This window comes from Argentina silus, assembly GCF_951799395.1.
Source record: "Argentina silus genome assembly, chromosome: 3".
Lineage (NCBI taxonomy): Eukaryota > Metazoa > Chordata > Actinopteri > Argentiniformes > Argentinidae > Argentina > Argentina silus.
The window spans coordinates 3740848-3754244 of NC_139657.1; positions in this window are offsets into that span (position 1 = coordinate 3740848).

Genomic DNA, 13397 nt, shown 5'->3' on the forward strand with positions numbered 1-13397 from the left:
TGTAACTCCTGTGTATCAGGGGAGGCTGGGGGAGATAGAAATATGGGTATTTAACCTCCTCTTCAGTACAAGAAATGTGTCAGTGAAATTGTTTTTTGTCTTGAAAAACGTTGGTTTCATCTCACTCAGTATGCTGAGTGGAAGTTAGGGGGATGGGGCATACTATAGATGGGATCACAGCTTGTAGCCCTGCAAGCCAGAGCATGAATCTGCTTTACGCAATCCTGGATTTCCCCAGAAGATGTGTCCTCTTTGCTGTCTCCACTGAATGCTTCCTGTGTGGGATTCTGTTGAGTTTGTGTGTGTGTGTGTGTGTGTGTGTGTGTGTGTGTGTGTGTGTGTGTGTGTGTGTATGCGTGTGCATGCACGCACGTGTGTGTGTGTGTGTGTGTGTGTGTGTGTGTGTGTGTGTGTGTGTGTGTGTGTGTGTGTGTGTGTGTGTGTGTGTGTGTGTGTGTGTGTGTGTGTGTAAGTGTACCCATGTGTTTTGTCCTTCTCCCCAGTAGGATCAGTGGACTAGCGTGAGCTGCATATTCACAGTGGAAGGCTGTCTGCTGCAGCAGCACATGTCTGTTCACCACCGGACCCACATCCTCCAGCACTAGTTAAGGAAGCGATCCCTGTCCTCTCCACTGATGAGAGTGAACACTGCCTAGCTACCATTCCCTGCTCTAAGACCTACTGTACTGCACCCAATCTGCATCGATGGATGAACCAACGCTTGATATCAACTGTCGTTGGTTCACTCAACAGTGATCAGTTAAAAATAAAAAAAAATAAAAAGCAGAGACCATTAAATGCTATGCTTACTGTCATGGCCAGAGTTAAATAACAAAAAAATACAATTAGACAGCAAGGCGTTTAATGGTCTTATTTAAAAAAGCAGAGGCCATTAAAGGCCTTGTTTACTGTCAAGGTCAGAATAACATGGATTAGTATAGTAGACAGTAGCAGTCCACTGTATTGAACACAAACTGCAATAATTAAACTGATTCACTCTTCCATCCATTCTAGATAGGAAGGTGTATGGATGAGTGTTGTAAACCTTCAATACTCTACTGATCATGGCGGGGAGAGCTCAGATCTGTCTGAAGAGACTTCCTCAGGGTTTCTGTGCATGTTGGTGAAGAAATCTAAGCAAGTGAGTGATCTTCAGAAATCCCCACTAAATCCCACAGGATGTGTTCCGTGGCTGGGATATAGACACAGAGTAAAAATAGGCACAGGGTCACAAGTTCAAGTTGAACGTTTTGAGGTCATGAGAGAGACATGAAAGTGCAGTCAAGATCAAAACAACAGAGGATGAGCTGTGTGTGTGTGTGTGTGTGTGTGTGTGTGTGTGTGTGTGTGTGTGTGTGTGTGTGTGTGTGTGTGTGTGTGTGTGTGTGTGTGTGTGTGTGTTTTTATGGATGTGTATTATTCATATTCTGCTCCATTGTCATTCCACTACTGTATGCGAACAGAAACTCATGTCATGATGACAGAACGTTCATCTTCGTATATCTGGCACCAGGGTAATGAGAGCAACCGTGTAAAACAGCCGCTGACTTCTGTGAGCGTGGTTGTGGAGGCAGCGGGGAACATCGTCATGAAAGGGGAATGCCCCCGTTTGCCGGAATGCCAGAGGGGATTACAGCAGTCCTGGACTGAGATTATGTGTCTCCTCGACACGACAACAGTACACCTGGCCCAGTCTCCCTTCCCTCCTCTCCCACTACTGTGTACCTGTGCCCACTGATGAACCTACTGCAACGTTGTTTATTGTTCTCTGTGGGTAATGTGCTTTGTCTCAGTCAGCTGAGTCATAGATAGAGCTGTACTGCACCAAAGCTTTTGGCTTCCTTTCAAAATGGACACCTGTTCAGGTGAACTGAGTTCAGCAGATTCTCACCGCTACTCTCTCATAAGGTAGCTCTCCCTCTCTCTCTTTCTCACTCTCTCTCTCTCTCTCTCTCTCCCTCTCTCTCTCTCTCTCTCTCTCTCTCTCTCACTCTCTCTCACTCTCTCTCTCCCTCTCTCTCTCTCTCTCTCTCTCTCTTTCTCTCTCTCTCTCTCTCTCTCTCTCTCTCATAGCTCTCTCTCTCCCTCTCTCTCGCTCTCTCTCTCGCTCTCTCTCTCTCTCTCTCTCTCTCTCTCTCTCTCCCCCAAATAATCATATCATCATGACGAATGTAAAATATGAACTGTTATAAAACATGATAAAGTGGTTGGTTTTCTCAATTCAATGTAATTAGCAAGCAAAGAATAAAACATTTTCACTTGCAAACCAGGTGGAAAGAAGAAAAAATAAACAGTTATGAACTTTTGAATGATTTACTTACCAGTTATAAAATTTGCCTTAACAAATATTTTGCTTAAAAGTAAATATTTTGCTTAACCCTTGCATTGAATCTTTCCTGAGTCAGTATTTAAAAAGTGCTGAGGATAAGATCAGAAACTAATGAGAATAGGAGAATCCTCTAGAAGCTTTAAGTACATATCTTATGGTACATCAGATTAACAAAAACATATAGTTATGTTTTGAATGAGTAACTACTGTATTATGACATCAAAAAGTATGGGTTTTATATGATAAATATGATCACTGGAGAGACGTGTTTTTTTGTACACAAAGTTTTCATTTAAAAAGTGGCGAGGGGCGCTTTGGGGGCACCTTTGGGGGCACCTTTGGGGGCGCTTACCACGTAATCGCAAGGTTCCTGGTTCGATTCCGACCCTCGACCTATCTTGCATGTCATCCCTCCTCTCTCTCACCTATCCTTCCTGTCAATCTCTACTGTCTCTATTCCAATAAAGCAGAAATGCCCTGAAACATATTTTTTTTAAAAAGTGAACCAGGGACAGAAAATGACCACAGAATCTTGTTCATAAAATGATGGCATGCTCACTAATTTGTTCCCTATTTCATGAATTTCTGATAAGAGAAACCCCTTTCAATTCTAAGTTTATGGTTGTGCAGAATCGAGCTAACTATGTGTTATCCTTTTAGCAAACGTGGTTTGAAAATTTTCCCTGGCTGCACTACAGTAGCACTTTAAAAGGGGTTTTATGTTTCCATTGTGCCAAAGTCCATTCAAAAAAATGACCATTTGCTAGCAAGTCAGACTCTGCCATTGTGAGTGTAGGCTTTAGAAGCTGGAAAAAGGAGAAGTTTTCAGCTCATGCAAAAAGTCACTCGCACTTTCAGTTGTAGCCAACAGGAGGAAGCAAGGCATGCATTGCTTAAGATTGTAGGCTCCATCAAGTATTTAGCCCGACAAGGTGCAGCTTTAAGAGGTCATGTTGAAGAGAGGGGAAACCTGTACCAACTTCTTAAAGACAAGGCAAAAGATGACACAGCCTTTCAAAAGTGGTTGGGGACACACAAGCACGATTACACCAGTCCTCTCATACGGAACGGAATACTAGGCTTAATGAGCAATGACATCATCAGAGGAAGAGCCGATGCCATTCGATGTCTTCCAGTCACTCAGTTTGCCTTAACTGTCGATGGGACACAAGATACCACAGGCAAAGAACGAGAGTCAGTATGTCTTCGATATGTCGATCATGACTTAATTCCTCATGAGGAATTCATTGGATTGTATTCAGCAACAGTAACTGTAGGAGAATGTCTTGCAAACATGCCATTAGATGTACTTTGTAAATTCAATTTGCCATTATCTGCATCACGCGGCCAGACATATGATGGTGCTGCCAATTTAATATACATTCCTTCTTCTAGCATTGTGACTGCCTATGGCCCCTGGTCCGAGCATTGATTATGATGACTCATGGATAGATGATTCACTCACTTAGACAAATGTATTTGTTGTAAGTCTGCTAAATGCCATAAATGTAAATGTAATGTCTGGTAAGTTCTATGGTGCACAGGCTCTTATGGGAAAGAAACAGCCTGTCGCTTTGTATGTGCACTGTGGAGCACATTGTGTAAACCTGGTTACACAAAAGGCATGCACAGCTTCCAGAATGATGCAAGGCGCACTTGACCGGGTTCATCAGTTAGGAACTTTGTGTGGACTTTCAGGTAAATATAAAGAGATGTTTCATCAGACTGTTAGACACAATGCCATCCAGTCTGTCCTCATGCAGTATGACTCTGTCCTCACTTTTTTGGAGGAAATGGCAGAAAGCAATTCTCCTACTGCAGCCACTGCTAATGGCCTGCAACAACAGTTCATGAAAGGCAACACTGTACTGGGTCTTGTGGTGGCAGACGCTATGATTGGAGAGCTAGAATGTCTCAATACTTCTCTCCAAAGAGGAACAGAAACCGTCTCTGGCATGCAGGCTGCTGCTTGTTGTGTCCAATCCACTCTGAAAGGCAAAAGAAATGATGACGCTTTCCAAAGCCTTTTTGAGAAGGCATCTACCATTGTGAATTCTTTAGACTTAGAGCCCATCATAGTGCCACAAATTAGACAACCACCCAAGCGCTTAAGTGGAGAAGCAAGTGCCTACAAACCCAAAACTCCCATGGAGCACTACAGAGTAGAGTTTTATAAGGTACTTGACATTGTTGACACACAGCTTAAGGACCCTTTTCAGCAGGATGGTCTACTGACCCTGCAGAAACTAGAGAACACCCTGCTCACTGGGAAAATTGATTCTGTGGGAGGTGAATATCCGGAAATTAACACCCAGTTGTTAGCAGTTCAGCTACCTATGTTCAGACATAACTACCCATTCAGTTCCAGCGCAGAAGCTGCAGAAATTCTGCAGAAGGTTTGCCAGTAGAGGTGCGTGGCTCAGGTTGCTACCAGTCTCAACCTCTGAAGCAGAAAGGAGCTTTCGTGCCCTGAGAAGGTTGAAGACTTGTCGTCTCTTTCTAGATCCTCCAGTGTCACTTAGGAATAACACGTCCCTCCAATATTTAACTTATTTCACAGGGATCTTTGATAGTTAAGGGGAAGTTCCATTATCCTGACCTGTCATCGAGCCTGTCTTCGGGGAGGGCCTGACCTGTAATTAGAACCCTATTCAGTCCAGTCTACCATGTTTATTTGAATCATTATGAAATGTAATGTGCATTGTGTTGGAACGTAACCTAATATGCTGCAATGAATTGCTGTGCTTGCAAGGCTTGTATAGCTGTGATGTCAATTCAGTTGGTTCATCTTTAAAGCTCTGAGACTGTTTTTTACATGGATACAAAACGGTGCAAAGGAGGGGGAGTATGACAGCTGCCAGGGTCCTGACAGCTATCAATACTGCAATAATTACCACAGAACAATAGCGACTAAGTACTGTTAAATTGTGGTATAACTAGTACATGGCTGAAGATATGTTCAGGAAGTGATAAATATCCATTTCACTAATACTGGAACAACAAATTGATGTGTTACAAATTTGGTGCTTTTATCACAGAGTGAGTGATTTCATGCTATTCCACTGCACTAGTTGGGATATGTAGATCATGTTGTTTTGGTATGTCTCTTCCCCTTAAAATTCATGCGAAACAGCCATTTAACAGCCTTTTTGCAAAAAAAAAAAAAAATCTCCTGGGGGGCATGTCCCCGGACCCCCCTACTTGGGGGGAGACTTCAACCCTCCCGATGTTCATCCCAACGTTACGGCCTTGCACGTGCCGCACCGCACCATATGGCAGGCTGACCAGTGTCAGCAAAAAAAAGGAGCTTGGGTTGGAAATTGGCTCTATAGTCAATAGGTGTGTGTGTGTGTGCGCGGGTGCGTGCGTGTGCGTGTGCGCGGGTGCGTGCGTGCGCGCGTGTGTGTGTGTGCGCGTGTGTGTCTGTGTGTGTGTGTATATATATATGTGTGAGTGATGTGTTGTGGGAAAGCTGAGCTCATTTCCTCACCAGTCAAGGTTCAGTAATCTCTGACGAGAAGACTGGGCACTAGATCTAAACCAATGACAAGGATTTACACATGTCAAACAGAAGGGTGGAATGAATTCATATGAGTGAGCACACCCCCACGCTAGAGTGTGAACACTGTACAGGCTGTCGTGCGAATTCAATCTAATTTAGATTTCTGTTGTACACTGAAGGCATGTACATGTAGGTCTGTGTGTCCACACATGTTTCGAATAGATTTTAATGTTTGGATTGGTAATAAAACCATTACAAGATTTGTAGTCTGATTTGGGTCCCCTTCCCTTCTCTCTGGTTTGTCAGAAAGAGTGTGTGCATGTGTGTGCACGTGTGCATGTATGCATGTGTGTGCATGTGTGTGCTTGTGCGTGCTTGTGTGCGTTTGGTGTGTGTGTGCGTGCATGGTGTGGTGACAGAGGCATTGTGACACAGCTGTGCCCCGTGGAGAGGTTGTGTGTGGGCCAGTAAACATGTCCCCCTCTGTTTTGCTCTCTGCCTGGCCTGGCCCTCTCTGCTTGAAATACTGTGAGGGAGGGAGAGGGAGGAGGAGGGAGGGAGGGAGGGGGAGGGAGAGAGAGAGGGAGGGAGGGAGGGGGAGGGAGAGAGGGGGGCAAAGAGGGATGGATGGAGGGAGAGAGGGAGGGAGGGAGGGAGAGAGGGAGGGGAAGGGAGGGAGGGAGAGGGAGGGAGAGGGAGAGACGGAAGAAGGGAGGAAGGGAGGGGGAGGGTTCTTTATGGCAGCATTCCTAATCAATGAATATCGATTGTCCACTTACCTCAGACGCAGCCAGGTTGATGGGACGCCACACATCTCCCCTGCAGCACTCCACTCTACCAGAGAGATGTCAGCAAGGGTAAATGCTGTGCTGTGAATCACTGCAACAGGGAAACACACACACACACACACACACACTCACTCACACACGAACGCACACACTCACACACGAACACACTCACGAATGCGCACACACAAACACACTTACTCACACACACACACACACACACACACACACACACATGAACGCACTCACACACACACACACACACACACACACACACACACACACACACACACACATGCCTACACACACACACACACACAAACACACACACACACACACACACACACACACACACACACACACACACACACACACACACACACACTCATTGACTGACACTAACCAGGTATTTTCTGATCTCCTCCATATTGCATAGTGGGTTTCTTTTAAGACATGATTTAATTATCAGCATTTTGTAACAAGACTTGTTAGAGCTTGCATGGCAATCTATCTCTATCTCTCTCTCTCTCTCTCTCTCTCTCTCTCTCTCCCTCTCTCTCTCTCTCTCTCTCTCTCTCTCTCCCTCTCTCTCTCTCTCTCTCTCTCTCTCTCTCTCTCTCTCTCTCTCTCTATCTCCCCCCCTCTCTTTCGTTGCAGGCGGACAATTAATCAGTGCTTTGTCGGCTGGGTGGCACACGTTCACTGCGGCTGCTGTGCTCAGCAGAAAGGTAAACTAAATAAAGGGAGAGCTGGCCTTCTATCTAAACCTGGAGCCATGTGGATGGATGGCAGGGGGGAGGGAGGGGGCTGGGAGGGGGGGGGGGGGGGCTTGGGGGGGTGTATGATAAAAGCAGCTATGGGAAGAATGTCCCTATTCATGGCTCTGTGTGATGTCATAAAGGAGACCAGCCCAGCCTACCGCGCCTGCCGTCAGAGTCAACTGTTGTATGAATGGAATGAATGGAAAAGGAATCAGAGAGAAATACATGTTTTATTTAATATATTTGTCACATTTGAAGCCTACAACTTTCATGTTTTGGCACAGCTTGCGTGTGCGTACTGTGTATAAAGGCAGGAAATGGAACACAATGCTGTATCCCTGAAGCGAGGAGGAAATATTGCACTGCAGTGTTCATGGACGTGTCTTTCCCTCATCCAGTATATACCTCAAGGTTAAAGGTATGAAAGGACCGTAACGCGGAGCGGAAGCACTGTGAGTGTGTGGAGGGAGAGAGAGATCCACAGAGCCAGGGTCAATGGTGATGGGAAGGTAATTCTACATGACGAAGGTATTGTGCCTGTCAAGGAGGATACACCGTGTCGTTATGATGGTGGTTATGTCGTAATGTGGTTTGTGTGGTTCCTGACCCTGAGAGGGTTTTTGGCAGGTTGCTCGGTCGGCTTTCTGTCAGAATGCCAACTTCTCTGCTTTATACAGCGGCAACCGTTGTCCCCGGGACAGGTGGAGAGACTCTGGGGTTCAGGTGAGGGGTTCAGGTGAGGGGTTGAGGTGAGGGGTTCAGGTGAGAGGTTCAGGTGAAGGGTTCAGGTGAGGGGTTCAGGTGAGGGGTTCAGGGGAGGCGTTCAGGTGAAGGGTTCAGGTGAGGGGTTCAGGTGAGGTGTTCAGGTGAGGGGTTGAGGTGAGGGGTTCAGGTGAGGGGTTCAGGTGAAGGGTTCAGGTGAGGGGTTCAGGTGAGGTGTTCAGGTGAAGGGTTCAGGTGAGGGGTTCAGGTGAGGGGTTCAGGTGAGGGGTTCAGGTGAAGGGTTCAGGTGAAGGGTTCAGGTGAGAGGTTTAGGTGAGGGGTTCAGGTGAGGCGGAGTCATGATAGCATGACGGTACCTGACGTACTGTAAGACAAGGCAATGGGAGTTAGACAAACAAGTTGTTGCCATGGTAACTTACTGTACCCGTACCTGTACAGTATGACAGGTGTCATGTGATGTATTGAGAGCGACTGTGTGAACTGAGGCTCACTTTTTAATGGTCAACAAAGCAAAAGGTGGCTACTTTGAAGAATCTAAAATATAAAACATATTCTGGTTAAACACTTTTTTGTTTACTACATAATTCCATATGTGTTCCTTCATAGTTATGATGTCTTCAATATTAATCTATAATGTAGAAAAAAAAAAAGAAGAAGAAAAAAAAACATTGAATGAGAAGGTGTGTCCAAACTTTTGACTGGTACTGTATACATATATATATATATATATATATATATATATATAGAGAGAGAGAGAGAGAGAGAGAGATTTTTTCTTTATTGGACAGAGACAGGAAAGTAAGGAGGAGAGGGTATGTCAGCAGGGCTTGGGCCGGATTCTAACCTATGCTGACACGGGAATACGTGTGCACTGAAGGCCTGGTGCTAGATCTCTGTCCCCCCCCAGGCCACACAACAAAAAGCTCTCAACAAAAGGGAGATGCAACAGACTAGAGAATACAGCGTGTTGCAACGGAGTGAAAGTCCGAAGATCAAAATTCAAAGATCAAATCCAAAACCAAAGACATATCAGAGAAGGGGTTACACTGTAGGGTTGAATGCAATTGGCAGGGGGCGGAGGGCAGTGAAACTAGTGGATATTCTGGTTTGCTCTACGATATCTTTGATGAAAGTTGCTTTTTTTTCCAGGGGCATGACAGCATATCCCAGAGTCTTCCATTAATATAGCGCCAACCAATATGTTCCCACAATTCAATTCATTCATGTGAAATATGGGGGTGAAGCACTGAGCTGCTGTTCAGTATATCAATAAATCCATGTTTTTAAAGGCATTTTTTAATACTGCTGTAAAGTGGAGAGGAAATTGCCCTCATAAAGCATTAAGCTGTTCATTTCTGCAGGGTTGTGGGTCACTCCATAAACATTGGATAAGTGAATTACTAAAGAGCTACGGCAACCCGGAGAGGACATGGCTAGTGATACACTCCCCCCTCCCTCACCTACCTCAGTAATAACAAACACAGGTGGTACAGTATGGACACCATTACTTTATTTTTTACTTTACTTCATTAAATTCTCTAAATGTCCCAGTTTTAGCCAGCTGGCTAATTTTCAAAACTGTAGTCCCTGTGGTGCTGTTGTAAGGCGCACACACAAACGCGTGCACACACATGCACACACACACACACACACACACACACACACACACACACACACACACACACACACACACACACACACACATACACGCACACACACACACACACACACACACACACACACACACACACACACACACACACACACACACACACACACACATGAGCTAACCACTAGGGCCTCCCAGACCCCTCAGTGCTTACAATGTGAGGGCCCCCAGACCCCTTGGTGTTTAAAACGTAGGCCGACCACTAGGGCCCCTGGGCCCCTCTGCACACTGGACTCCCCCTCAACAGGTTGTGTGTATTGTTTTGCATGCAAACTGTTCTCTGTGGCTTTAGTCAGGGGTTTAGTGACTGGAAGCACTCTGAAAGAATAGGGGAACACGAAAAGAGTGCAGAACACAGATCATGCATGCTTGCCTTGCACCAGCGGACAAAGGGCAGCGCAATAGGCGCAGATCTCATGCAGCAACTTGATGGGGAGCGTGAATACTGGAGGGACATTTTGAAAAGCGTTGTAGCAGTGATGAAGTTCTTGGGTGAAAAAGGACTTGCGTTTAGGGGAGATGATGAATCAACCCATAACAGTAATTTCCTTGGCGTCCTAGAATTGCTATCACAATTTGACCCATTCTTGGCTGAACATATTAAAAAGTTTGGCGGAAAAGGAAGAGGCACAGTGTCTTATTTGTCATCGACAATATATGAGGAACTCATCGAGCTAATGGGTCAGAAAACTTGCCAACCAATAGCAGATGAGATTGGGGACGCCACATATTTTTCAATAATTGTTGACAACACCGCAGACCTGTCACATGTGGACCAATAGATGTTCATATTCCGGTTTGTTCAGAGCAGCGGGAATGTGGTGGAGCGATTCCTGGGCTTTGAGCCAATTGAGAGCCACACTGGTAACATTTTAGCAGACTGTGTGACTTTGATGGTGGAGGGCCTTGGGTTGGACCTCTCAAACTGTAGGGGTCAGTCATATGACAATGCAGGCAACATGTCAGGAAAACACAACGGGCTCCAGGCTCGACCTGACACAAAAAAGCCCTCTGATAGAGTATGTGCCTCACGCAGAGCATTCAGTGGTGTTCTCACTTTAGACGGCAGAAGCCCAGAGGCTGACAGGTTGTTTAACATGTTGCAGTCACTGTACACATTCTGCTCTTCATCCACACACAGAGGGAAATGTCAGACTGACATTAAAATCGCTGTCCAGTACTCGGTGGAGTGCTCGGGCAGAGTCAACCAAGGCACTGTGGAGAAATTCCACCCGCATTAGAGAGGCCTTCCTTGGTATGTGCAATGATGATAATGAGGAAAGAGATACTCGAATTGAGGCCGCTGGACTATGTGCTAAATTGGACAACTTAGAGATGGCGTTCATGGCACATTTCTGGGATGTCATACTTAACTGGTTCCACGCTACAAGCGTGCAACCTACAGAAAAGTGACATTGACATCCCTGTAGCAGGACAGCTTTTTGTCTTCGTTGAGGGATTTTGTGGTGGGACAGCGAGACCAGTTTGAGGCTTTTGAAATGGCAGCCTTAAATATGACAGGCGTCTCTCAGTCCTATAAGCACGATCTTCAGCGAAAGAGGAAACGCAAAACATTTGCAGGTGAGAGCTCAGAGCCAGGTGTGACACTTGAGGGGAGGGAGAAGTTAAAAATAGAAACAATTTATGTGGTCATTGATAAGCTAGTGGCATGCCGTGAATATCGCTTGGACGCTTACAAGCGTTTGACCAGTCTCTTTGGAGTTCTGTTCATGTCAGATCAGGTGTCGAACAGTGATGTCATAGTGGAAAAGTTAAATGCACTCTCCGTTGCTTATCCATCAGACCTGGGCATAAACTTTGCCAACAAACTCATCCAATTCAAGTCTTTCACGTCTGACTCTGAGGGTGAGAAGTGCCCAACTAAATTGCTTGAGACATTCCAGGCACTTAATCTGCAGTCAGTGTTCCCCAATGTTTTCGTGGCACTTTGGATTTTTCTAACTTTGCCAGTGACAAACTGCCGGGGTGAGCGAACATTTACCCTTTTAGGCAGAATAAAAAATGATCTGCGGAGTAGCAGGTGTCAAACGTGTCTCAGCTCATTGTCACTTATGTCAGACCTCGTCAGACGGCTGGATTTTGACGGTGTAGTTATGGGATGATTTTGCGAGGAGGAAGGTAAGGAAGACACCAACATAGACATGTGCCCAGGTGCCTCACGGGACAATGATCCGGCCCTGACACACACACGCACACACGCACACACACGCACACGCACACACGCGCACACACGCACACAGACACACACACACACACACACACACACACACACACACACACACACACACACACTCTGTAACCCATAGATCAAACTTCATGGGGGGTAGAGGAGAGGAGGGTCATGCCAGAGTGCCTTCATGCTGTGAATACAGAACATCAGGGGAGGCTGGTGGAGGTAGAAATCGGAGGACAGGCTCATTGTAATGCACGGAACGGAATCAGGAACGGGAATGGCGTCAAACACCACTGTGCCATCACTTCATTCCGCTTCCACGCATTACAATGAGCCCGTCCTCCGATTTCTACCTCCACCAGCCTCCCCTGCCACAGATACATCAATCATCCCACCTGCTCCTCCGGCTCCAAGATTTACATAGTGATCTAAAAGACACATAAAAGTGTAATTTCTCAGAGCAAGGACATCATCTGATCCCTAGTCATTACGCCTGGCTCGCGGCGTGGGGCTGGGGACGACACTTCAATGCACACAGAGAATCAGAGGGAATGTTAAACAGAGCAGAGGAGCACATAAGGGTACTGATGGAATGTAATTATGATAATACCCAAACGCACCATGAATGTGCCAGACTGGAGAGGCAGAGGCATTATAGATGATGTAATTACGTGCAAATTAATTATCATCAAAACAAGACAAAGGCATGGAAATGTTTCTCCTATCTGCTTGACGGACGCTGTGTTATGCATACAATTACGGTTTCGAGGGATAGGGTACATTGTAGAATTGTGATTATCTACCTTGAAGGTTATCAGATATGTGTGTGGAGAGGAGATTGAAACATAACCATAATGCTAACAGGCATGAATGCATGTATCAGTTACCACAGATGTACACGTCTTGTATTGTGTCAAACACATGGCTCATTAGAAAAGCAAGAGTTTCAAATATAATGGTTAAGCTCATTAAATAATTATATTACACTGATAAGAAGTAGTGCATTAGCCTGGCATTGGGATGTGGGGAAAGAGGGTGAATGAAGTAATGAATAAGTGTATAATTGCATTTGTGACCGCCATGCAATTATAACCACTGTCTGCAGAATGAGCTCCCGGAATCCTGTTCTAATTTGCGCCTCTTGACTGCTGTGGAACCCACTTAATAGATCCCTGAATTAATTAGTTTCTGGTGTAACCAACTCGTTAAAGATGGGCTTCTACTGAACCGGAGTGAGGCAGGATGTCCTGGACTAAAACCTAAACCAACGAGCTGGAAGACAAACAGGATCTTCCTCAGTGACCCTAACCCTAACCCTAACCCTAACCCTAAACCCTAACCCTAACCCTAACCCTAAACCCTAACCCTAACCCTAACCCTAAACCCTAACCCCTAACCCTAACCCTAACATTCACTGTTGCTCATTAACAAAGG